This window comes from Oreochromis niloticus, linkage group LG3 (assembly GCF_001858045.2).
Source record: "Oreochromis niloticus isolate F11D_XX linkage group LG3, O_niloticus_UMD_NMBU, whole genome shotgun sequence".
In the NCBI taxonomy this organism is placed as follows: Eukaryota; Metazoa; Chordata; class Actinopteri; order Cichliformes; family Cichlidae; genus Oreochromis; species Oreochromis niloticus.
The window spans coordinates 67,270,444-67,298,246 of record NC_031967.2 but is presented as its reverse complement, the minus strand read 5'-3'; the positions used below and the strand labels follow the sequence as shown (position 1 = coordinate 67,298,246).

General features: G+C 40.3%; 1 long non-coding RNA gene across 2 annotated transcripts; it reads left to right on the top strand.

The window, feature by feature from the left end:
- The first annotated feature begins 23,175 nt into the window (after nt 1-23,175).
- LOC112846078 (uncharacterized) lies at nt 23,176-27,087 on the top strand. Of its 2 annotated transcripts, XR_003218895.1 has the most exons (3): nt 23,215-23,558; nt 26,432-26,791; nt 27,030-27,087. It is a non-coding gene; the product is annotated as an uncharacterized LOC112846078 (long non-coding RNA). The 2 variants fall into 2 exon arrangements; XR_003218896.1 differs by lacking the exon at nt 27,030-27,087 and having other exon boundaries at nt 23,176-23,558; nt 26,432-26,751.
- The last annotated feature ends 716 nt before the right edge of the window (nt 27,088-27,803 follow it).

The window sequence follows — 27,803 nt, the reverse complement described above, 5'->3', positions numbered from 1 at the left end:
CAGCAGCTTTGGGCTGTAACACCCCTCAATTTAAATGTTCGACCCCCTGATCTTCAACATGAGGGCTGGAGGCCAAATCTGCACAACACAAATTCCAGGTCTTGACACAGACCTGCCCATGGCCGTTCATGCTACATCAAACTAGTTAAGAAACAGACAAACATTTAAAGAAAAGACTACTATAGACATTTCTTTTTCACAATGGGTCCAGAGGAATAAAAAAAGAGAAAAAGAATAAGATATTTTCTGTGAATTAACAAAATTTTCTGTCTGGAGAGTTGTGCTGATACATTCTATTGATTAACTAAATGAGTATTTCTTTAACATACTGGCAAACTGAGATGAAGTTTTACATTGTGCTTTTTTTCATATAATAAGATTTCTTGGTTATTAATTTGTCTTTAAATGTCTTTAGACCGACTGAAAAGGGAGTTTCACTGGTCCGACCCACTTATGTTCATCGTTGGCTGCATGAACTTGGGTAGAAGATAAAGTTTTATAAAAAACCTGGACAGTCTACTTAGCGATCATCCTCACTGAAAACACTAGTGGAATGCAACAGGCGATTCAAACAACAGCAGGAAAATATTCGCTCAATAATACAAAAGTTTGTTGTTATATTGTTTTCACAGCCACATTTGGTGTCACATAAACACATAATGCACAGAAAAAGATTCACAAATAAGCAAAAAACACAAAAAACAAAAGACAAATAAAACCTGAACTCCAATGATCAATTAAAAAAACAATGAAGTCAACAGCATGGATAAAATACAGGGTTACTCCACAGGTAAGACTAAAAATTTACAAATGCAAAATAAAAAAAAAGAGTTTTAAGACAGCTAGGCTGAGAAAGCGCTCTGGTTTGAATGTGCCTTTAGCCTCCTGGTGTCCACATATGTGGACATCACATTTTGCATTATCTTGACCAAAATGCTCAATTTTACTCTACTGATATCCACTTACGAGGACATTGCACTCAACTGTTCGATCAAAATTTTAAACGAATATCCTAATATGCGGCTCTCATTTTTCTTAGAAATAAAAATCAGGTAAAATAAAATATCTGGTAATCTATGTTTTTACATTTATCGGGTCCTAATATGTCCAAATATGAAAAAGAAATTAAAAATGTATGCTATGAAAGAGTTCAGGTCTTTAAGGAGGTTAAAGGTGATGGAAATACTGGAAATACTGATTTAGCAGACAGGCTTCACACCTTCGTCATTTTGGCAGTGACTAGAGAGGAAAAACAGACAAGCAGGAGCTTCAGTTTTTCTCTGTAAATACTTTGCATTTATTTTTGTGTGTGTTTCTTTTTAGCACGACTTACGATCTTTGACCCACTGAGCGTCTGGATCAGCACAAAGTTGTTTTCCATCTTTTGTGTCAAAACTGGAAATAAAAGATAGAAAATTATAGAGATTGTATGTGTTTGTATGTAGGACAACGAGTGCTGACTTACATTATAGCCTTCACACAGTGTTGTCTTGCAGCCAGCTCACGATATATTTGTCCCACCACGTCAGCACTCATATTGGGTTTGGCGACGCCAGTGCAGCACGGTGGTTTACTTCCAGGTCTACGACCATGAGTACCTGAGAGATAGAAGGTTAACAATTGACTTGTCTTACCTCACTAAACAGAAGATGACTTTTAATATGTGACCTGAAATTATGTTACAGTGAACAGGCATTTTTTGTGCAAATCAATCGACAAGTAAGTGCAACAAATCAATGTTCTCACGCCTTTGGGGCCCTCAAGTACTTTTTGGGCAGTTTTGATATTATGTTAATTAACTTTGATTTTTATAGTCATTGGGATTCAAAGAAAAAATGAATGAAAATCAATCCAACTATGTTTCTATCTTCAAATGTCTCTGATTAAAAAAGCATATTACATGCTCCCATTTGTGCAGCACATGGATATTTCTTAAAGAAACTCCGGCTAGCCTGGCCATGCTCTACAGGATACCTATGAAATAGCTGCATAGACATGAAATCAGTGATGGTTTGATCAGAACTTGTCTCCAAGCAGCCTGAAGCTGGACAGATGATAGAGAAAGGTGGGTTACTTTGAAATGTCCACCCGCCGTGACCAAAGGGGAGTCATACCCCATATATATGGAATATGTAACTGAGTGGAGACATAGTCTTGGTATGGTAGAGAACATATTCTCAATGTTCTTATGTTTATAATAGATGGTACGTCACTGTTTGCTTTGTGTTTGTTATCAGGATCACTCAGAAAGTTTCCATAAATATATTTTAACAGAGGCGAGACTTGATCCAACATTTGGAGATATCATCTGGTTCCTGGAATTTGCAGGGATGAATTTTTACTTATATTTATTTATTTTCTTAACCAAATTGAATCAAATAGAAATATGAACGGTTGGGAAACATTGTCTTCATGTTCTGAAGAAGAAATCAGCTGTACCAAACTAATCCAAACTGATTGTCTTAAATTGCTTTTTTTGTTATTATTTGCAAACAAAGCATGCTGATTTCTTTTCCAGAGGATGAGAAAAGTAACCAACATTAAGCTGCATTTATTAGAAATGATTAATATATCAACTGTTTAATCATAGATTTTAAAGTTCAGATGTGCTGATAACTGAAAGGTGCAAAATGTTGTCCTGTAGCTGCAAGATATTATGTTATACTCTCTCTGCGTCTTTCTCATTTCCTGCTTTCATGCCTTATGCAGGAGTCACATTGTATGCTACCACCCAAAAACCCATTGAAATGATGACTTTGCTAGAAAACTAAAAGTCACTCAAATATGGTGTAAAGCCTGATGATTGATATCAACAGTCATGAGTAATGAATCTGAATCACCCACTGACTTCTGTTTTTCAGTGACTCATGATGCCCCTTAACAGCCTAGATGTACATCTAAACATTTGCATGACTGGCTGACTTTTATGCTGCTTATTTTTTCTTATAAATTCCCATAACTTAAACTTTTGCTTGTAATTCAATTGTTTAAGGTTTCATGTTTGCATCAAGCTGTTTTACCACTGGAAACTCAAAAGAACTCACTCTTACTGTTTATTTTATTTAGGTGTACTTCTGGCAAATGATCAGATAAGTTTCACACTCTGCTCTGGAGGAAAATGTGTGACAGAAATGTAATCATGTCGACTGTCTTTATCTTCCAACACACATGCAAAGAACACAGACTAAATACCCCACATGAAAAAATGTTTTGGGTATGCACTGCTACTTCCCCCCCTCATAGCTGCATTAGCTATCCCATTTCTTTCATTCAGACTTAAACATGGGGGCATGACTGTTTGGGGTGCCTGGGATCATGAACCCTGTTGCATGAACCAACAGGGCAAGCATAAACTTTCAGACATATGGCCTCATATTTGACTCACAAATACTGTTCCTGTGGTTGTAATGCTCTATTTGTGCTCACACGCTGTGTTTAGTTTCAATAAATGTGATGCTGTGCATTATAGCTAAAAATCTTCTTCTTTATCTCATTGGTTCAAAGGACATTGTTCCAGAAGTGTTTATTGCAGAAAGTCAAGGTACCTTTGTTGAAGGTGGATCTTGGCCAGGTCTCCCTTGAAAAATAGGTTTTTAATCTAAATGGGATCTTCCTGGTTAAATGCAGACACACTGGTTGCCCTGTGCTGCCCCAGAACAGTTTCAGCTTTGGCCCCAGATGTAATGTGTACCTTAATCAAGCCATGTAATAACAACATGTGCTGGAACATAATAGTGCAAAAGCAACATGACAAATCTCTTTTCAGAGAGAGAATGGACTGATTCTTATATACCGCTTTTCTACTCTCCCGGATTACTCAAAGTTCTCTATACAAAATTGCACATTCACCCAATCACACACTTTCTCTAAACTGAGCACTTCCTAACTACATTCGTACACATTCACATGCTTGACATGAAAACTGGAGGAGCCAGGGATCAAACCACTAACCTTCCGATCAACAGTTTACCTGCTGGACCTCCTGAGCTACAGCTACCCAGTGGTAAACATGACTAAACCCTCACTAGGTTTTGGATAAAGTGTACACTCACATTCACACTGTTTTCTATGAGGCTGGGCCACATAAACCAAACCACAATGGGCCAGATGTGGCATGCCGTCACATAAACAGTGCCATCTATGCCAGGCCTGGCCCAGAAACTAATCAGGAAGGCTGGCTCTGTGGTCGGCATGAAGCTGGACACTCTGGTGACAGTGGCAGAGAAAAGAACACTAAAAAAAACTGCTGGACATTATGGACAACGCTGGGCATCCTCTGCACACGATGGTAAACAATCAGAGGAGCCTATTTAGCGACAGGTTGCTTCTGAAAAACCAACAGACTTAAAAACTCCTTTGTCCCACATGCCATCAAGCTGTTTAACTCCTCACTGGAGGGGAGAGGGAGGGGAAACAGGGGGACAGAGGGGGCAACAACTAAGCTGTAGTGCTTTTTTACACTGTGCAATATTTGCAATTTTTTTTCCTATATTCGACTGTGCAATAATCAGTGTGCAATATACTCACTCAAATGTGCAATCCACTGGTATTCCTATTTATCTCTATTATATATTCTGTATTTATATATGTGTATATATTGTATATTTGTGCTTATATCCTTACTCTCATTCCCCTTATTGTATCTGTAACATGCAACTTCTGTTGGTGCTGTGCTACTGGAAACTGAATTTCCCGGAGGAACCCACCCGAGGGATTGCCTTGTGGGTATGGGCAGATCCTGGTGTGGCAGAAGAGGTGCAATGTTTCATCACGGACTGGAGCCTTTGTGGGAGACACTCCCCTCATCTTACCAATGACTGTAGAGGAAAGAGACGAAGAGGAGCTTCAGTTCATCTCCGCAAGTATTTTTTTTTATATGTGCATCTGTGTTTGCGTAACTTACGATCCTTGACCCACTGAGCGTCTGGATCAGCACAAAGTTGTCCATTTTTTGTGTTGAAACTGTAAATGAAAAAAGAAGATTATAGAGATTGCATTTGTTTGTATGTAGGACAACGTGTGCTGACTTACATTATAGCCTTCACACAGGGTGGTCTTGCAGCCTGCTCGTGGTATGTTTCCCCCACCACCACAGGGCTCATATCGTTTTTGATGACGTCAACGCAGCACATGCGTGGACGTCCAGGAGCTGAATTTGAGAGGTAGGTGGTTAAAAACTAATTTATCTGACCTGAGAAAGTCTGATTAGAAGGAAAACCAAAAGTTAACTCCAGGTTTAAAATGTGATGAAACTCCTTACATCACAAAACAAAACAAATGTTACCTGAAATTATGTCACTGTGAGTGAGCCTTTTTTGTGCCTCACTCTGTAAAAATGTTACACTTTGACAGATAATGAAAAAAAAAATACTTTTAGTGATCAAAGTGCGTAAAGCAATCAACAAGTAACAATGTTTTCAGATATTACACAGTATGTTTTTTCTAGATGAAGGCAGGCTGAGTGCCATGTTTCTGTCTTCTAATGTCTCTGATAAGAAAAAAAGTGCATGAGCACATTTTTTTGAGGTTGTGAATCACATATTCTCAATACTCTCTTCATATATATATTTGTATTATTTCTATAATAGAGGGTGTGTGATCATTTGCTTTGTGTTTGTTACCTGGATCACAGAGAAAGTTTCCATAAACACTTTTTAACAGAGGTCTCAGCTTGTTCTGGCTGTTATTTTTTTCCAGTAAAGCGTGTCTTCCGTCTTCCCATGATGCACTTTTTTTTCACTTATTATGTGTTTAAACATCACTCTCTGTTTAACGTGTTTTTATCAATCTCTGTCTTCTACCCCTCAGCCCATTCGGTCCCTACAGATGGTGGCCCCTCCCTGAACCTGGTTGTGTAGGAGGTTTCTCCCTTCCCATTGTTGCTTACTCATGGGGAGTCATATGATTTTATCCGTATTATTGTATCTTTAATTATAAGAGTCAAAACATCTTTAGGTCACTTCTGCTGTGATTTGATATTATATAAATAAAACTAGATTATATTGAAAGTTAACAATGTTTAAGGGCTCTAGAGTGCGACCAGTTTTGGTCCCAAATGCAACCTTATGCAACCTTATTTCTCAATGGTGAAACTAAAAAAAATCCTAGGTCACACCGGTGAGACCAGCCATTTGAGTAAAAACAAAAGTCAATAACAATAACACATTATGCTCATATCGTGGTCTAAACCAATCAGAGATAGTCAAGGGCGGGACCTCTCTGATGCCCATGCCCAAGGTAAGATGTTCAGATATTGAGATATTTTAAGTTTAAATTTCAGCTCAGTGAGGCACTTTAAGTACAAGAACTTTTTCAATACTGCATTTTCCGTATAATAAGGCACACTTAAAATCCTTTCATTTCTTCAAAAGCGTGCCTTATTTATGAATCCTGGTTGTGCTTACTGACCACAAAACAATTTTATGTGGTACTCGACGCTCAAAAATCTGTCAAAATGTTTTAGTATGACTGTGGTAAGCTACGAAGCAGCACTGCTTGATGGATTGTTGGAGCATTGCAGCCTCACAGAGTAATACTTACCGTGCTTCAACATAATATTACCGTATTATGTGGGTATAACGACTCCAAAATTGCTCCTGTTAAGAGACATGCTTAAGAAGCGGATTTCAAACTCTATCAGTCACGCAGTAGAACATGGGAATAGAACAGCTGCGAGAGAATTCAGCATTAATGAATCAATGGTACGGAAGTGGAGGAAGCAAGAAGGATGAGTGGAGTAAAGTTTGACTTAGCTGACTGTTTGGTTTTGCTTAATGGGCCTTATAATCTGGTGTGCCTTATGGTCCAAAAAATATGGTAACTTATCTTTCTTGTAGAAATGTACTCTAAATAAAGAAATTTGTGTTGACAAGATTGTTAGTTAATCATTTACAAATCAATATTGTCTGTATAGGCAGCAATTTTTTTTTTTTTAAAAAGTGATCATGTAAAGGTGCGGTGTTAAGCGATGCAGTTGAAAAATGTGGGTGCACCTAACTTTTGTGCTGGTGCACCTAAGCAAAAAAGGTTAGGCGCACCAGTGCAACCGTGGAAAAACTTATTCTAAAGATGTGCAGGGAGCTGAACGTTGAACAGAAATATCCCACAGCTGCAACATATCATGTTATACTCTTTGTGATTCTGTATCACTCTCATTTCCTGCTTGTAGATGATATCGTCACACTTAACCAATGAGTCACAATGTATGCACCCCTCACAGAAAAAAAAACATAAAAACTAAACAGCATCAAGATCTGGCTACAGAGTGAATTAGCTTGAAAGAAACCATTGCACCCCTGTGCTATCATGACGGTCAAAAGGGTGATGCAAATGATGCCGAGCATGCAAGCAGTCATACCCAATAAAACCCCCAAAAAGTCAGAAGTGTAGGGCCCCCCCCCATCACAAATAGCTAGATGCCATTGTTTGAAAAAGTAATGCATTGATTAATTTTATGTATTTTGTTCTTTTTTTTTTTTTTTGCTTAAGAAAAGTGAGAGCATATTTACCTGCAGAGGAGTGGCAGCAGGAGGAGAGCAGGAGGAGAGTGATGGAGAGGATCTTCACAGACATTTTCACTGATGGTCTGGCTCGCTGATCAGGTTGAAACTAGAGATGGCACGATACCACTTTTTTATGTCCGATACTGATATCATAAATTTGGATATCGGCCGATACTGATATGAATCCGATATAGTGTGTTTTTTAATTAAAACTGTTTTTTTAATATCTTGCTGCATTTTGTATAAGTTCAAATTCAAGTTTAAAAAAACAAACAAACACTAAAGCTATTCTGTTATACCTGTATGCAAAAAATACACTGCACCCAAAATATTTCATAGTTCAGCAACACTGATCAATCTAATAAACTTAAGATAAGATAAGATAACCTGCACCATCCTCCTTATTCTGGTATTTTAAAGAGTAAGCAACCTAACTAATAGGGTTGCAAACTCCCAGCAAAAGAAAATAGGGAACCACCCCCCACCCTCCACCTCATGATGCTTAATCGACGTAATCAACTTTAATTTGATGCAGTGTGAAAAAAAAATGCACAGAAATCAATTATTTTTCAAGAATAATTAAATAGATTCAACATCTTTCTTCAACAGAATTGCAGACTGCACAGATGGTACCTTCCCAAAGGAAAAAGTACTATAGCTTACTAGGGTATATTAGACTTAACAGTTACTATATACAGTAATTGACTTCTATACATTTTACATCAGATTAAAACTTTGGGTGTAAGATTCAGATAATTATTTATTAAAAGCTAGACATTTTAAATGAGAATAAGAAAGAAAAGTGTGTCTTTGTGCCCCCTTTTCCCTGTTCATGCCCTATCGGCCCCCCTGGCTAAACTTTGCTAGATCCGCCCCTGCACAGTTACCACCTGTCAGCTACGTAGAAAAGGATCCTGGTGTAGAAAGTAATATTAAATAAATTCTAACAACAGATTATCAAACTGTTGTTCAGCCGCTGGTTTCCTCTTTCTGGCGCGAAGTGGGCGATAAACAAACAAGTGAGACGGACTCGCAAGAGAAAAGCCGATCAGCTAATCATTGATCAGTTTCACAACTGAAGTAGCAGCAGGAGAGAAGAGGCAGTCGCTCCATATATCGGTTGTTAAGCTTAACGCTGGAATGCTTTACAAACATTCAGGGATGAACTTACATACTTGCTTTACTTCAGGATTTTGGCCTGTTGGGATCACTTCCTTGGAGATGAAATGCCAGTTTGGTAGCGAGGCTCCAAATGCTGAACCAGACAACAGATCTTGCACGCCACAGCCGCTCTATCACGTGATGCACACTGCTCCGACGCGCTACGGTTATGAGCTGAGTTACGCCGTGTCGCAAGTTTTGTGAGCTGCTTTTTTAATATTTAATGGATCGGATTACATTTTTATTTCTCTCCGATATCCAATCCAGTAATTTACGTCAGTATCGGACCGATGCCGATTCTTAATATCGGATCGGTCCATCTCTAGTTGAAACTATATATGATTCAGGTTTGGTTATTTATTGGTAAGTGCAGGAACATTCACAGGCAGTGAATGTTTTAATAGGTCTTTGTGTGTGCATGGTGTGGTATATCAGACCTCCACCCCTTATCAGGGAGATCTGATGAGCTCACTGAGAACTTCCAAAGAAACACATACACAAAGTTTGCAGACACTTGAATATAGTTTACAAAACAGTTTATGTATTGTCACAAATGATGGATCTAAATCACACGTCGATTATTATTTTTCCATTTTGACTAACTGTGGCTGTTTATCTCTTGCAGTTGTGCATCAGGCCTCAAGTGAAAAACAATAGTGACTCATGATGCCTCTTAACGATCCTGATGCACATCCATTCACATTTGCATCATTTGTTGATGCTTGGCTGCTTATTTTTCATCCATAAATCCCCACAACTTAAACTTTTGTTTGTAATTTAAGCCATTAAACTCTCACTGAAAACTAAAGCAGTGAGCCGCTCTCATTGTTTATTTCATTTAGGTGTATTTTTGGCAGATGGTAACGTTCACACTCTGCTCTGGAGGAACTGTTTTATACAAATGTAATTGTGTTAACTGTTTAATCTTCCAATACACACATGCAAAGATCAAACATTTCTAACACAGACTAAATACCCAAAGAAAAAGTTGGATATGCACTGATAATTTCTCAGTTGAGGTGTTTGTGCCCATATGCTGTAATTGGTTTTCACCAAGTGTGGTGTTGAGTATTATCACCAAACATCCCCACTTTGGTCTCATCTGTCCATATGACATTCTTCAACATGTTTTTTAGATGCCTGTAAAATAACATGTTACACCTCATTACTGTTTTGCATTTTTTCAATAATGCAGTAATGTAACCCATCAATGTTAGAACAGTTAGAATTATATTGATTTATAATGCACTATCAGCATACAAAATGCTTTTTTCTTGCTGTTCACTTGCTCTACAATCATCTGATTTCAGTTTGTGTGTGGGAGGAGGAACATGGTGTTGCAATACAGTGATACAGCTTTTGAAGAATACAGACATGGACATTACTTTTATTTTTATCACACAAAAGCACATGAGTATGATGGAAAAGAGAGAAAAACTGCATTATATTGCTCACATAACTTTATGCTAACACAAAGCTAGCTAAGAAGTTCAGAGCATGCTAGCTGCTGATCTTCAACAGGTAACAGAAGCAGTGATGAACAGTCAGTTGTGCAGCCTTGGGTTCTGCCTGTTCATAGTCCTAGAAGTAACTTAACTTTATTTTTTGTTGTCAGCTTTGTGTTTATAACCAAAACCAAACAATATTATGTGAGTCCTCATCAGGGTAGGGATTGGAGCTGGTGTGTGGAACGGTAGCCTAAGTTAGGTTTATATTGTTAACTGGTAATTAAGTGAATCTTTGTGTGATTACCTCATCTATTACTACTTCATACAAATTGTTGTGGCTTTTTATTCACTGGAGTAATTAGAGGTTGTTTAAAGTCACATTTCCTGGGGTGCAGTTGCCCTGGTAGTTGTATTGCTTTCTTTCCCATCATCTCATTTTTTTGCAGCAAGAAGAAGGTTTAGAGCAGATACCTGCCTTAAAAAGCCAGCGAAAGTCTTTCAACATAATCAGTCTAAATGATTGTGAAACTTGCTCTGTGCCATTCCTCTTTCTTCTTATTTTGCTTGTTCCCACAAACTTTTATCCACTTTTTGCTAAGTAGCATTCTTTATCTGATGTGGTAATACATATTTGAGTTTATGTTACTTCCTGTTTAAACTACACTTCAAGAAATAGTCCAACCAAAGATAAGACAGCCACAAAAGCTTATTTCCTGTTTATTTAGTAGGAAATGGGTTTGTAAGAGACATGTTTCTTAATTTGATGGTGTGAGTGTCTAACTCTTCAGTACGACTGCTAAATGACAGATTAAATTTAATATTTCTATAAGGATATTTCTGATTATCATATTAAAAAAAACATTTACTTGATTACTCCCAAGAGGAAGTAATTTGTTACACTACATGTTACATTACTGTTACTCTGTAAAATGTCCTGAAATGCATATCATATAATTAGCATTTAACTATATAAACCTAAGGCTAGTCCCACATACCCACACAAATCTTATTAAAGACACAAATATGATGTTTTTGTTAGCATTTAGGTATGAACACAAAGGAACTGGACAACTTACTGGTTCTCTACAAGAACTGTTTCTTGATTCCCATCTCTGTACCTCAGATACTGTACCTGTCTCCGCTCAACTGCACATTTCTTTGTGTTGACCATGAGCCCCATCTACCTCAGGGACTCCAGCACTGTGGTCTGTTGTACATGCCCAGGTGTGACTGTGGATGATGGGAAAATCCAGGTATGCGGTGGTATATGCAGCATGCGAATGCAGAACCCAATCTATGAGGTGCAGGAAAGTAGCCGGGACCGCCGACCCATGCCAATCCATCTCTGGACCTCTACATGGCACACTTAACTCAAATAAATGTGCATAATACTGGATTATTGAGCTCAACTGAAATCACCAAGGGGATCAGATTCTGGGAATGCACAAGGAGATTTTGTGTGAGTCTGGTGTATATTCAAGCAACTTCTCTCCCCATCTTCAACTGCCTCCCTCTGCCCGTTCTACCACAACGACGCACACATGTAGGGCCTTGGGGTGCAGGTGTGTCACCAGGGTGCAGGGGAGGCATCCCCCCTCTGTCTCCTTCTGCCCTCATTTTTATTCCACAACCTAAACATCCACATTCCTCACATTTTCATAACACATACATATAGGTGTCACAGTTTTGGGGGGCAAACCATGTGTAGATGTGTGAGCAGACACAGGCGAGGAGATAGAACTGGTCTTTAACCAAAAGCGAGTCTTTATTATGGCTGATGACAGCGAGTCTAAATAAGGCAATAAGCACAGCGCCAAAACAAAACTAGAACTAAACTGGGAAATAATAAATACTGAGATTCAACCATGAAACCTCAAGACTAGGACGAAGAAAACTATGACTGTGCACACAAAGGCTAAGACTGTGACAACTGTGACTATGACTGAGACGACTATAGGTATGAAGACATGGGAGTGGTAACACAGACAACAGGACAATGAACACAGGAAGACCGAGGACTAAAATACACACGAGGCAATCAGGGAAAGTGGAGATACATGAGGACACTGCTGGCACAAATGGATCATGATGATGATGACACCACAGGGCAAGTAAAACTAAAACACTTACCAACTAAAACAATTACCACAGAAACCACGAGACCCATTCAAAATAAAACTGGAAACATCAAGAGACAGAGAACAGACAACAAGAGCTTGACAAAACAAGAAATGCAGACCTAAAACACATGAAGGGCGAGGGAGACTTAACACAGGGATTGAAACACAAAGGGATCTAATCAACAGAGAAGTAAAGGCTGAGCAACTTCGGAGTTTGAGAGAACTAACCCGGATTATTAGTTATTATGATTAGTTCAATACTCTGTAGCCTCATATCCTGGTCACTAAACTTTCCTCCCGATTTCACCTGGATGATCAGCTAATCCTGTGGATATTGGACTTTTTGACCAACGGGTCAACAACTCTCTTTCCGGTCTCCGTTCCACCTCCACTGGCTCTGTCACGGTTCTGGGTCCGTTGGACCCAGTATTTTGAGTTTATTATATTTTGGTTTACTTTTGCATTATGGATTGTTCTTTATGTTTCTCTGGCACTTTATGTTTCAGTTATCTTGGTGTGTTGGATTGTTTTCTCATTTTGTGGTGATGATGATTATTGTTATTGGAGTTCTATGTTTCTGTTTATTTGTGTTTAGGATTTGTGTTCTCATGTTTTGTGTGGGTTTAGTTCCATGTGTCATTTTCTGTCTGTCTCTCAGTGTCAGGTCTGGGTCTTGGTGCAGTGTTCTCGTTTCCTGTTTTATTGTGAAGGTCTGCGTCTCATGTGAGTGTGTTCAGTTTTACCCCTGTCTCGTCTTGTTGATTATTCCCAGCTGTGCTCCCCACCTGTGTGTAATCTCCCTGTGTTTCTCTGTGTGTATTTAAGTCGCGTCTTCTGTGTTTGTAGTTGCTGGTCCGTCTGTGTTTCCACCCTGCTTCATTCTGTGTGTTTCCCTGCTGTCAACCGTCATCTGTTTCCGCCTGCTCTCGTTCGTGTTCTGTAGTCAGTTTGCTCCCAGTGTAGTTTAGTCTTTGCTCTGTTCTCCTTTTGTCCTTTTCATTTTGTGTTTAATAAACCACCCTCACACCTGTACAAGTGCCTGCGTTTGGATCCTCCTTTATTTTCTACACGGCTCATCTCACTCGCCGTGACAGTACGGACCAGCCAGATATGGATCCAGCAGCATTCAGCCCACCCAGGGAGCTTCAGGAGGCCGTTGTCAACTCTGCTTCTAAACTAATCAACCAGTGGTTAGAGCATGAGGGAGAGGCATCTCTTTATGCTGTGGAAGCCAACCTACAACACCTTATTTCCAGTTACCCCTGGTTGTTGGACTCACTGCACCCGCTCGTACAGAATTTTGTTCTTCACGAGCTTCACCTTCACCCTCCTGCCGCTGCTGCTCGCCCACTCGCTTCAATGGAGGACGTGCCGTCCGACCGGCCGGACGAGGAATTACCTGGTCCATCGGAGCCGTCTCCGAGACGAAAGCGACGTTCGCGCCGCTGGCGCGGCACCCCACAGCCGGATGTAGGGACATGTAAGCAGTCGGCTGTGGTGAGTGAAAGGGACACTTTTTCTGTTGCATCAGACTCTGTGACTGTGTTTTCTGGAGCTATCTTTTGTGTGTCTTCTGTAAATGACAATAGTTTTTCCGTCTCACCCATGGCCACTGCCCCAAAGACTGCCTTGTCTGAGCCTACATTTTGTGTTAATGACTGTGTTCATGCTGTTGTTTCCAAGCCTGGAGTACCTGAGTCTAGCACTATGAACATAGGGAATTTAAGTGTCAGGGAAGTTTTTTCGTCTCCATCAGTTCATTCAGGGGAAGCTGTAAACCTCACTGAAACAGTTTTTCCTGACCATATCCCCCCATCCACACCTTCACCACAATTCAATGTGCGGTCTGTAACACAGTCAGCAGTACAGTTAGCAGTTCAGTCAGCAGCCCAGCTGCCCTCAGTTCAGTCAGCCACTCCACCACCTGTTACACCTCCACTGCCATCATCTTCGTTACCTGTAGTTCAGTTGCCACTAGTTCAGCAGCCTACCCACTCGTTCATTCAGTCACCATCCTCACCGTCTCGTTACAAGCAGGGAACACACTTCACCACAACATCTGCTGGTTCTCTTAAGCTGGTCACCTCAGAGACAGTTGCTCCCTCTAGGGCCTCCCCAGAGGCTGGGTGTCAGTCACCAGCCAACTCTGGACCCCTAGAGGTCAAGATGCCAGCACCAGCAGCTTCACTGGAGAACTTTACTGAGCAGTCTCAGCCGTCATCCCTTGCTGAGAGCTCCAGTGAGTTCGCCCTTCTGCCGCCTTCCTCTGCTGGAGGGTCAGAAGGACCCGTTCAGCCGCCTACCTTAGCTGGAGGGCCCAAGGAGCCCGTCCAGCCTCAAGCCACGTCAGCTGGGGGGTCGGGAGAAGCCAGCCAGCCCCAGGTCTCGTCAGCTGGGGGTTCAGGTGAACCCAGCCAGCCTCAAGTCACGTCTGCTGGAGGGCCCGAGTCGCCCGTCCGGCCTCAAGTCACGTCTGCTGGAGGGCCCAAGTCGCCCGTCCAGCCTCAAGTGTCGTCTGCTGGGGGTTCGGGAGAACCCAGCCAGCCTCGGGTGTCGTCGGCTGGAGGGCCCGAGGAGCCCGTCCAGCCCCAAGACTCGTCAGCTGGAGGTTCAGGAGAACCTAGCCAGTTTCCGGCCTCGTCAGCTGGAGGGCCCGAGGAGCCCGTCCAGCCAGCCGCAGCTTCATCCACGCCTGCAGCCGCAGCTTCATCCACGCCTGCAGCCGTCTCGCTGCCGTCAGGTTCAGCTTCTGCTCCGCCTTCGCCTGGTCCGGCTTCTGCTCCGCCTTCGCCTGGCCCGGCCTCTGTGTCTTCGTCCACGCCTGGCCCGGCCTCTGTGTCTTCGTCCACGCCTGGCCCGGCCTCTGCTCCGCCATTGTCTGGCCCTGCGGTTGCCACGCCGTCATGGAACCCGACCCGTCCTGTTCCGCCACGCCTCTGCCGGCCGCTTTCCAGGCCTCTAATTGGGCATCATGGCCGTCGAGGCTGGCCTCTTGAGAGGGATCGTCGCCGCTGCTGGAATCACGGTCGGCCTCCAGAACTGTTTGCCCGTGGTCCCTGTGCCTTGCTGGTCGACCCTCTATTAGGCAATATGTTTGTGGTTTTTTGCTCTCTCACCTTCTCGCTCTCTCTCTCTCTCGCCTGGCGACGCTCATTGCGAGCTCCCGCTGCTGGCCCACACACCGCACCGGCCGCTGATCCCAGCTGATTACCGGACTACTTAAGATGGCGAGTCTGCGCTAGTCTTCGCTGGATCGTTGAGCTATCAGCGTCAGTCCAACTTGTGTATCTGCCAACCTGAATCTTGAAAGCCCTTTGTTATTATCCCGCTAACCTGACCTTTTGTGTTTAGATCATTTTTGGAACCGGATTCTGAGAGGAGTGACGTGGAGGAGGAGCTTTTGTACAGAAAGTGTGGAGCACCATTTCCCCTAACCCTGTTTCCCACGGACCCTGGCAACCCGGACCCCTTTCCCCCCTGCACGTTGTATATAGCCACTTGGTGATTGTGTTCACTGTAAATAAACGCACTGTTCTTCGCTTAAAGGAATACCCTGGCCTGCGCCTGAGTCTCTTTTGGAAACCTTATCAAATGGCTCTTTCCAAAATAAAAGCTATATTATACGCTTCTTCTGGGCTATATTCTCAGCAGCATATTAAACATATCAGGTCCCCATAAGGAGAATCATGTGCTAACGGCTGTCTAAATGACTCGGGTAAAGTTTGTAGCATGCCTGCTTGTTGTTTTTGTCTGCTTCCACTTGTCTTTGCACTAGGATGATGTAAATGTGCAGTCATATTCATTGTGTTCCTGTCACACAATGGAAATTTGTGTTTTTATGTTTTATCAATCTGTGTATTGGTACATAGTATTTATTTGCATGTTTTTATTGTGATATTTATATTGCATGCTTGTTTATTGATATTTATATTGCATGGTTTTATCCTCATATTTAACGAAATAGTTACTTTTTAATTAATTACTTTTAGAATATTGTAACCAATGTTCCCTCTAATTTTTCATGTGTCTGAGCGAACACACAAACTCCCCTGAGCGATCCCTTGGACCACTGTGAGCGACATCAGACGTGTGCACTGTGGTCACACCGGCATCTAATCCATCCAAGTTACACGGTTTATTAAAATAATCAAATTACAGCATTTACATTTATGTTAGACTACTTTTAATTAACTGCTTTAGCCCACTTATAAATGAAAATTTTAAAAATCTTGTTCATGACCTGTGTAGTATGTTAACACTATTGGAAGTAAAAATAACTTGAACTCCAATTTTGAAAACACACTTTTTTTTTCCTTTTTTTTTTATAAAGCTCTGACTTCCATTATGAGTCTGTGGTCTGGGAGAGAGTCCTGTAACTCTCTGTCTGCCAAATACAGTATATAATGACCAATGTTGGGCAATTAATTATATAGTTACTTCTTCAAAAAAGTTACTCAGTTTGGCAAACAACAAAGTTTTTTGCAGCTATTTTTTTAATGCAGCTAATGCATTTTTAAATAAATATTTCAAACTATTTACACAACAATCAGCTGTTCTGCATCAAATCTGATGCCACACAAATTATTTGTGCCACTCCAAAAAATAATTTCTGTCCACTATGAGATAAAGGAGAACAACAGCCTGATACCTGCAGGCCTGACAATAGGAGATGTATCACTCCTGTAACACCTGTAACATTCAGCAGTCGCCTCATTGTTCTGACACACACAACAAAACTATTGACTACACTACACACTAACTACACACTAACTACACACTAACTACACAAGATTTGCGCTAAACGTCTCAAATCTCTCACATCTCAGAACACCGCCGTCACTCCTAAAACTTCCCTCCGTTTCTTAACAACTAGATGCCGCGTTGCCATATCATTTTTTGATTGGTCGACATGGTACTTTTTTCGACCAATAGGAAAGGGTGGGGGTTTTTTGGTTTTGTTCACAGGTGGAGAGTGCTTTCGAGCGTTTTCCTTATAAAACGCCGTTTCTTCCCACAGTAAATATAAACAACGACAGTATTCAGGAAGAAAACCAAACATTGCAGATATTTTTATCATAACTCTGGTTTTACTGGCCTATCAACACAATTTAAAAACTAGTATAAAGTCCACAATTTTTCCGTCAATTGTTCCGTCTGTCCTGCTCACCTCTCCAATGGTTGTACACGTTTTCATTAACGTGGCTTCACTCCACATTAGCCACGCCGCTTTGCCAGCTAAAACACCGGTGTCAGCACATAAGGACGCTGTTATAGCCTGTCAACCACATTGATTGGCTGCGTATATACGAATCGCATCATTGGCTGGACTATGGGATAAGGTGGCATTGTTCTAATCCCATACGGGAGCAGCCAGTCACTTACTGACTAACACTGCAAAACAGAATTGTTAAAGTTTTAATTTTAATTTCAATTCAGGTTAGATTTTTTTTTGTGCGCAACACAGGTTTTCTTTGCGCAGAGACCGTGCGCAGCGTAGAGGGAACATTGATTGTAACTCAGTTACTAACTCAGTTACTTTTTTGAAGAAGTAACTAGTAACTATAATTGAATTACTTTTTCAAAGTAACTTGCCCAACACTGGTCATGAGTAGTGTTCCACCACAGGGAATATTAAATGAGTTGAGCTTCAAGAGTTGCTAGCTGTGGGATTGTGGGTTGCTGCTATGCAGTAGTACTTAGGAGAAGCACGAAGACCAGGTTATGCCTGGAAGGATACCAGCAGTGCCCAGCTGAGAGGAGCCAATGGTCTGATAATCCCATACATTAGCTATGCTATGCGTTCACGAAATTGAAGAAAAGCAGGTTACCTGGATGTGGTAACTGGACTGTATCTCACAACAGTGCTGTAACGTTTCTAGGATGCATTCGAAAGAACTGAGCGATTGGTAGCAGATTATTGCTGATGTTTTATGTGTTTTGTGTACAGAAGGGACTAGCAAAGCCACAGTACCCAGCAGGTTCAAATGTTGGCCAGCCACTCTTCCGGATAGAACACCTGAATGTTGTGACAGGGACTGTCACAGTTAAAATATGGGGAGATGTCACACAGTGGAAATTTGTGTTTTTATGTTTTATCAATCTGTGTATTGGTACATAGTGTTTATTTTATTTGCATGCTTTTATTGTGATATTTATATTGCATGTTTGTTTACTGATATTTATATTGCATGGTTTTATCCTCATATTTATATTATGTATTTTAGTGTTGTTGCACAATATTCTTCTAATCCACTGTGGACTAAGCAGACAATTGTAGGCACCTGTGAGTTGGGGCGTTTCCCGAGGTGGCCCATCAGCAGCCAGGCTGACCTGTTAAAGGGGATAGTGAGCGCAGAGACAAAAGAGCGACGCATGAAAGGTGAGCAGGAGAAAAAGAAACGCGTGTAAGCCCGCACATGTGTTGGAGGAACTGCTGCCTGACTGTGGGGTGCCATGAGTCGTTTGGCGATCCAGTCCCAACGGCAGGAACAGCAACAGTGGGTGGGGATGGACGCAATTCACAGCAGGGCAGGGGTGCAGGAGGTGAAGATTTAGGTCCACCAATCTTAGCGGCTACATTCCCACTTCAGCGTTTCAGCGTTACTCTCGTTGAAATGAAGTTAACGCCACAAATCTCCGTTAACGAGTTGCCACGGATCACCCCGTGTGTGGGGCTGGATGGCATCAACACGTTAACAAGTTAACTGCACTAACACACTAGTTCCCACCAATTGAGCATTGCTTGGCACATCCGACATACTGTTTTACTTTTGTCCATGACACGCTTACCATCAGGATCATGCTTCACATGAAACCCAAGATTGTTACAAACGCCAGATCTGAATGAGGGTGGGGGAGGTTCAATTTACCATGTTGCAACGAGCTTAACTTCTGTCGATGTCACTACCCGATCCGTACCGGAAACCCAATCGGTACCCCGCATGCGCGAAAGGTGTCTACTTCCGGTCGAAGCGTTTTACGATAGTTACAGGTCAGAGTATCTGTTAAGATGTTAAGAATAATAAGTGTCTCTTAAAATGTTTCCGATAATGAAACGTTTAATATAATGTAGACAAAAACAAAAAAATAAAAAGATAGCTATGGATTAGGACTCCCCGATACACAGATCCACTGAGCTCTCAACACGGGCAGCATCGTCAGAAGAAAAGTTGATAAAATAAATAAAAAATTTCGTATTGTTGGATACATATGCGTGCCGAACTGAAAACACTGTATTGAACGGTTCAATAATATATACATACATGTACACACACACACACACACACACATATATATATGTGTGTGTGTGTGTGTGTGTGTGTATGTATACATATATATATATATATATATAGAGAGAGAGAGAGAGAGAGAGAGAGAGATATGCGCACACATATATGGGGAGGTGGGGGAGGGAATAATCTTTTGTAATTACAAGCTGAAAAGTGTAACTGCTGTAGGCAAAACCAACATAATTAAAATTTATTAATTTAACTTCAGCAAATTGCCATAAACATTTTCAAATGTGTTTAATCAAATATGTAGACAGAGGAGAGTAACCATATTGCTGTTAGCAGATTGTTACTCTTTGACTGATGAAAGGATATTAATTTTCTGCTCTCTGGATAATGTTTAGAGTGTAACACTTAGTAAGTTATGATGAAAACAGAGAGTTTAAGTTTTTCAGTGTATTATAAACTCCAAACTTATCGACACGTAGCTCTTACTGACTCATAGCTTCTGAACCAGCACGCAAACATTCAAAGTCTGCTACCATCCACTGGTCAAACTGGGTATTACATCAGGGCAGCAAAGGTTCAACACAGCGAACAGGATCACATTTAAAGTCTGCCTTTAGAGTATTAAAATTCCTTCATACGGCAGAGTAAAATGTGCTCAAAAGATGGTCAGAACAATGATTACAGAAAGCTTTTATTTATTTCTTTTTCTCGGTCAAAGTCGTTAAGCAATGGTAGGAATTGTTTTTTGAAATGATTCGTTTTTTGATGTCTGTCTAGTCCTTACAATAGAAACTGTTCTGAGGTACAGTCTTACAAGCTCCTATCTGAAATCTGAGCACATGAGTTCAGTGGTTTTGGTAGTAAACCTGATCCTTTTATGATGCTGCAGATTTGGGGTTTTGTCTTTTCTCTCTCTCAATTCCACTTTCTCTTTGAAAACCTGTCTCTGTAAGCCTCAGGTGTAGTTGTGGGATAGCGGTCTTCATTGACCTGACTTTCCCAGATTTCCATCCAAAGCCTGTTTGTCACACCAGTTCTCTTGGATCCCAGTTTTTTTGAGGAGCTTTACAGACACTACCAACCACTCTTACCTGAGTCTCCTCTCAATATCTGTAAAGGAAAGTACTTACCTATAACACACTGGCGTGCCCAAATGCCATCATTGTTCTCCTGTTCACTTTGAAACAATGCCTGCTAAAAACCTGTCTGGATCCCCTGACCAGCAAACAAACAAGTCTCAGAATAAAGGTTCATACTCAACTTGGCCACCTGATCACTTTCCTTTTGTGAGACATCTTCCTTGACCCACTTACCCTCTCTACATACTCTTATTTTATTATTATTTTTTAAAAAGTCTAAAAACTGCTGTCGGCATTTGAGTTTCTTTTCTGAGTCCATTACAGGGCCTCACAAAAAGCAGCTCACATAGGACTTAAAAAAGTGAAACAAAAAATAGAACGTAAAATAAAACTAAAAATAATTAATAAGGCTTTCAATCATCTCAAGCAATATTGTTTGGGGATTTTTTTTTGTCAGCTGTCTTGTTTTTTTTGTTTTTTATTAATTATTTTAACAGTAAAAGTTTGGACAAAATTACATTAAAAGGAAAAAAAATGTATGTGAAATATTATTATGCTCACCATTGATTGTGGAAATGAAAATCTGTGCATTTATAAACGTGTATTGCTAGCTGAATGCATCCATGAGGAATGTGAATAAATGTGTGCTCACCACATGTATACATCATTAACTACATCAGTAACTACAGCGTGGTGTATACACCACACTCAATGAGACCACACGGCTGAGGGTGATGCTCCCAGGATGTCGGTTTACTGTAACTACTCACTGCAACATTTTGACAAAATGAAACACACAGTGTGCTTTTATCATGCAACTTGATCAGGAACCCCACACAGTCTTTATGTTTCCTGCTATTTTATGTATGCTTGTCTGCTCATTTAACAGGTCTCAGTTACAATCTTCTTGATAAAAGAAAGAATAGGCAGATATAGTCTCCAAAATTACTGAGTAGTGATCTGCTCACTGACACACAATCAGCTGATATCTTGAAATTGTCAGGGTCCTGGGTGTCCTGACCCAACGTTTTCAATTCTTTGTGATTTTTGTATTATATCAAGTTCATTTGTGATTTATTCTATGGTTCCCAGGTTTTGATCCCTTGCCTTCATGTTTCTCTGTTCCCTCTGTTCTTCAGTTCAGTTCAGTTCAGTTCAATTCAATTTTATTTATATACAACAGCAGTCGCCTCAAGGCGCTTTATATTGTACAGTAGATCGCACAATAATAAATACAGAGAAAAACCCAACAATCATATGACCCCCTATGAGCAAGCACTTTGGCAACAGTGGGAAGGAAAAACTCCCTTTTAACAGGGTCACCTGGTCCAGCCCTAACTATATGCTTTAACAAAAAGGAAAGTTTTAAGCCTAATCTTGAAAGTAGAGATAGTGTCTGTCTCCCGAATCCAAACTGGAAGCTGGTTCCACAGAAGAGGGGCCTGAAAACTGAAGGCTCTCCCTCCCATTCTACTTTTAAATACTCTAGGAACAACAAGTAGGCCTGCAGAGCGAGAGCGAAGTGCTCTAATAGGGTGATATGGTACTACAAGGTCATTAAGATAAGATGGGGCCTGATTATTTAAGACCTTGTATGTGAGGAGCAGGATTTTGAATTCAATTCTGGATTTAACAGGAAGCCAATGAAGGGAAGCCAAAACAGGAGAAATATGCTCTCTCTTTCTAGTCCCTGTCAGGACTCTTGCTGCAGCATTTTGGATTAGCTGAAGACTTTTCAGTGAGTTTTTAGGACATCCTGATAATAATGAATTACAGTAGTCCAGCCTGGAAGTAATAAATGCATGAACTAGTTTTTCAGCGTCACTAAGAGACAGTATGTTTCTCATTTTAGAGATGTTGTGCAAATGGATGAAAGCAGTCTTACATATTTGTTTAATATGTGCATTGAAGGACATGTCCTGGTCAAAAATGACTCCAAGGTTCCTCACAGCCTTACTGGAGGCCAAGGTAATGCCATCCAGAGTAAGAATCTGGTTAGATACCATATTTCTAAGATTTTCAGGGCCGAGTACAATAACCTCAGTTTTATCTGAATTAAGAAGCAGAAAGTTAGCGGCCATCCAGGTCTTTATGTCTTTAAGGCATTCCTGCAGTTTAACTAATTGGTGTGTGTTACCTGGCTTCATGGATAGATAAAGCTTAGTATCATCTGCATAGCAGTGAAAATTTATGCTATGTCTTCTAATGATGCTGCCTAAGGGAAGCATGTAAGTGCTGAAGAGAAACCTAGGGTTGTTTTATTTCTCTTCGACGAATAGTAAGATGTTCTGGCTTTGCAGAGGGCTTTCTTATAAAGCAACAAACTATTTCTCCAGGCTAAATGATGATCCTCTAAATTTGTGACACGCCATTTCCTCTCCAGCTTATGAGTCATCTGCTTTAGGCTACCATTTCTACTGCTTCTCTACAGTGTCTCTATAACCTGACTTGTGGTCTTTTAAACTAGTTCAAGTTAATTTCCTGTTACTGTAATACCTCTGTCACCATAGTATTACTGCAATACCATTGCATATGTGGTTGAGTACATATCTAGGACATTTCTGTAAAAACAGGATGTCAAAGTGAAACAAGAGTCAGTTCGGCTTTGGTACAAGGTCAGTTGACACACAGTTGACAAACTTGTTAGATTTCTTAATTTTTAAAAAAAAAATGTATTGTTTACTTTTTTAAATTACTCATGTTGAATAAACCTTAAGTTGGTTCGACAAAGTGTCCTGATACATGCTCAATCATCCAGCTAAGGAAATCCCCCCAAAATGGACTTCTTTAGTCTTCAGTGGCCTGAAGAAGTCACTTGGATGAGTGATGAAACGTTTCTCCAACTGAAAAAACTACGCCCAGATGAACAGAATCAACTTTTTGGGACTTAATCAGATTCCTTTTGACCCACAGAAAGAGCAGATGGATTATACCAAGGTGATTATACCACCTCACCATCCTGAAGATCAGAAGAGTGTTTGAGGATTTAACAGATCTCTTAAGGACAAAAGTAAGTGTTTGTGGTCTAAAACCATTTTCAGTCTTTTAGTAAAAAGTTTCTCTTGTCATGGTTACAGTTCAGCTAACACCCACCCACAAAAATAATTTAAAGCTTGAACCATGAAATCATTGCTACAAAATTATTTTGCTTTTTTCATTTTCAAATGTTTGGAAAATGCAATTTCCTTTGGAGAAGTTGAATTTGAAATGTATACTTTGAATGAGCGGACAATTTAAACCTTAAATTTAATCTGATATAGTCAGGTTTAAACTTTAGTTATTCAGTGAAAATACCAACAGACTCAGACATTTAAGATAAGATAAGACTTTATTGATCCCTAGATGGGGACATTTTTCCATTACCTCAGCTCGGGTACAGATATCAGAAGGAAAAAAATAAAATAATAAATAAGATAATACACAATATACAACATTAGCATACACAGTATGTGATTATGGATATGGTTGTGGAAATATACAAGACATAAACTATATAGCTTAACAATCTAAGAGTCAGATCAGCAGAAACAGAGAACGCCGACATGTCTGCTGATGTTTGTCGTGTTCGTCTCGTCAGGTGAGATTTAACTTTGACATAAAATAGGAAGTATTGGCTACATAGTAAAATATTTCCCTGAAACTTATTGTCAAATTGATTCAGTATTTTACAGTTTGTGACGATGAAACGAGAATCAAACTGCCGTCAGAAACAAAATGTACAAAATGTACTGTACTGCTTCAACGACTGTAACACAAACTGTTCATACATGACGACCGACACATGAGAGCTTCTGATTTTGTTCTGTGGAGATCGATCAGCGACTGAACACTAAAACTTTTTCACTTCGCCTCGTTTGTCACGACGCACTTATTTCTGCTCATCCTCAGTCCAACCTACCAAACGTCACCCTAACGCGACGTCCTGACGAGACACGGAAGAGTTTGAATCAGCAGCTTCAGCTTTATTTAAACCTTAAATTTAATATTGTGTAATCAGGTTTAAACTCAGGTTCAGTTATTGAGTGAAAATACCAACAGACTCAGACATTTAGAAGAAACTAAGAGTCAGATCAGCAGAAACAGAAAACACGGACATGTCTGCTGTAACTGCGTCACTCTGCTCCACTTTGCTGTTTGTCGTTGTTTTTGTGTTTGTTTCAGCAGGTAAGTTTTATAATTTAACTATTATAAACCAAACAACATCTTACATCTCTCATTCTTGACAGATAAATAATTTGCAGTAGAGTCATTTTCATGAGTGTCTGTGTGTGAAGAGACTGGAGTTGCTAAGAGTCTAATATAAAATGGAGGAAGACCGCTTGTATTATATATATTAGATTCAGTTTTAAAGACATTATTTCATTCATACTCATTTGTAATCACCTGTTTTTGGTGCTTCACACTTTTTCTCTGGCTGCCTGCTGTTCTATTTATCTATGTGTCTGTAAGACACAAAATGGTGGATCTGTTAGCACCACTGGCAACTCTTGGCTTTATTTAAACCTTAAATTAAAACTAAAGGACTCAGGTTTAAAACTCAGATTCTATTATCCACTGAAAATACCAAAAAAAAAGGTTTTATATAACGATATAAGTGTCAGCTTAGCAGAACTTGGGAACACAGAAATGTGTTCTGTAACTGCGTCGCTCTGCTCGAGGTGTAACAGCTAGAACCCAAACAGTGTTTCAATCTGAGATCAAGAATATCAGCCTGGTTTAATAGTTCAATCTTTACTGTTTTGTTGGTTAATAATATTTTTCAAATCATTTTCATAATAATTCAGTATTTTTGTGTGTGAAGGAGACATGAGGCTGTGTGTCTTGGTCAGCGGTGCAGTTTCCAGCACAGAGACAAAGAAGTGTAATGTGTGTGTCAGTGTGATGTGTTGTAGTGTCAGGAGTCAGTATACAGATACAAAGCTTTTAGTTCAGTGTATACAAACAGCTGTAGCTCCATAAAGGCAGCATGCAGAGACTCACAGTGTCTTATAATGAGAGGCTGCTTTCTCTCACACATTATGTTTGTTTATGAATAATAAGGGTTAAATTTGGAGTTTTAGGTGGAGGAAACTGAATTTCAGGTGTAGCTGTGCAGTGAGGGGAAAGAGTGTCTTAGAAATGATTCCCATATTAATCAGTATTGTGAGCTCCAGTAGATTAGTTTTCTGTGTGATCAGCTGACCTGCTGCTGCTTCTCATGCTTTTCTGTTCTTTGTAGACTTCAGCAGCTACAATCTACAAAATATAAGCAGGAGTTACACAAGCCAACATGGCAGCTCTTTGAACTGTAGCCAGTATGAAGTGAGACATAAAGAACTGCATGTACAGAATATTTAGTTAAATCTGATTAAATCACTGCAAGTTTTTTGACTCCAACCACATTTAAGCTTTGCTTTTGAGTTTAAATAATTCTGTCCTGTGTCGTAGGACATTTGAATAAAGAAATGTTTATGTTTTGATTTGCACGCACACATACCAACACACACACACACACACACTTTGATCCAACTGCCCACAAATACTTTGTGTTTGCTTGTATTTGTTAAGCTGTTTGAAATGTTTAATTTAAAATGAGCTGCTACTTAAAAACAATAATACTCCAATCATTTATGAATAATTCCACCATCACTTGGTACAGTCCAAAGAGCACTTTCTTTATTTTTCTCTTCTGCTTCCTGAAGCTAATGTTTTGCTCAACACACACTCTGCACCATTAAAATAAATAATTTTTACATAGTTAGCTCCAGTAAATTTTGTAACATACTGTACTTTTATAAATATTAACAGTGAATATATTGCGTATGTTTCTGATTGACTGCTGTAGAAATCAACAGTTGTACTTTGAACTTTAACCTCTCTGCTCTGTGCTGTTTCCTCTTTCAGACCAGAAAACCATCACAGCTGAGTCTGGAGAAGACGTCACTCTGACATGTCGAGCTCCAAACAACAACATCATAGTTGTAAAGTGGAGCCGAGCTGACCTGGGAGATGAATATGTGCTTTTGTACCGGGATGATCAGTTTGTTCCAGATGAGCAGCATCCATCTTTTAAGAACCGGGTGGATCTGCAGGACAGACAGATGAAGGATGGAGACGTGTCTTTGATTCTGAAGAATGTGACGATTAATGATGCTGGAACATACGAGTGTCGTGTCTTCATGAGAGGAGCAAACCGCAGGAAAAGAGCCCTTTTGAAGACTCGGCCCGTCAGCATCATCTACCTGAGTGTTGTTGATCCTCCAGGTGAGTGAGTAGAGTTGAGTGTGTGTGTGATCAGAGGTGAAGCTGCTTCCTGGTTGTTGATGTTTGTTTCTAAAGATGTTGTTGATGAGACTTTGTAGAAAGCAGCTGGTCTGAGTGATGTGATCAGAGTGCAGTAGATAATGTCTGACAGCAGTTTGAAGAGGAAATGGATTCTGTTCTGTTCTTCACTCATCACCTACCTGACAGCTGACACCTCACACCTGTTTCTCACCTGCAGGTCACACAGGAGGACACACAGAGGATGGAGGGAAGGAGGCTGGAGGGAAGGAGGATGGAGGGAAGGAGGATGGATCTGTTGGACTCACTGTTGGTCTTTCAGTTTCTGCTGTGTTTGTTACTCTTGCTGTTGGTTGTTTTTTGATCTACAATAAAAAATAAACAACAGCAGAGTCAGGATTCATTCCAGCCTGCTGTTGGACTACAGCCTGTTTCAAATGTCTCAGAGTTTTTCTCCTGCTATTGTTCAGACTCTCAGTGTTGTCAGTGAACATTCAGGTACAGACAGATGATCTGATCATCCAGCAGACAGACATCAAACATTTCCAGAGTTGGTTTGATGTTAAATTTCTCTGATTATCATCAAACCTGTTCAGACTGTGTCAGTTTGTCTCTGTGCTGTCTGTCAGAGACTCTGTGAACTACAGTGTTTGTTCATCTTCACAGTTTTTATGGGATTTGTGGACGATAAGAAAAACACATTTACAGAATGTCATTGGTTCATTAGCCTGAGTGTTAATATTAGAATAATGACTAATGACAGAATCACTGGGCCTCATTCATAAACTGTGTGTACGGATGTTTCACACAAATCTGATATTCATCAATATTTTTGTACTTGACACCAATTTAGAAATGCCTCACTGCACGAGTCACATGTTTCCTTCCTCTGATCTGTGAAGCTTTATTTAACCGTTCTTTCCATGAGAAAGACGCTTCAGCCTGTTTGTTACTGGAGGTTAATTATTTGCTGTTTTCTATTCAGCTGACCATT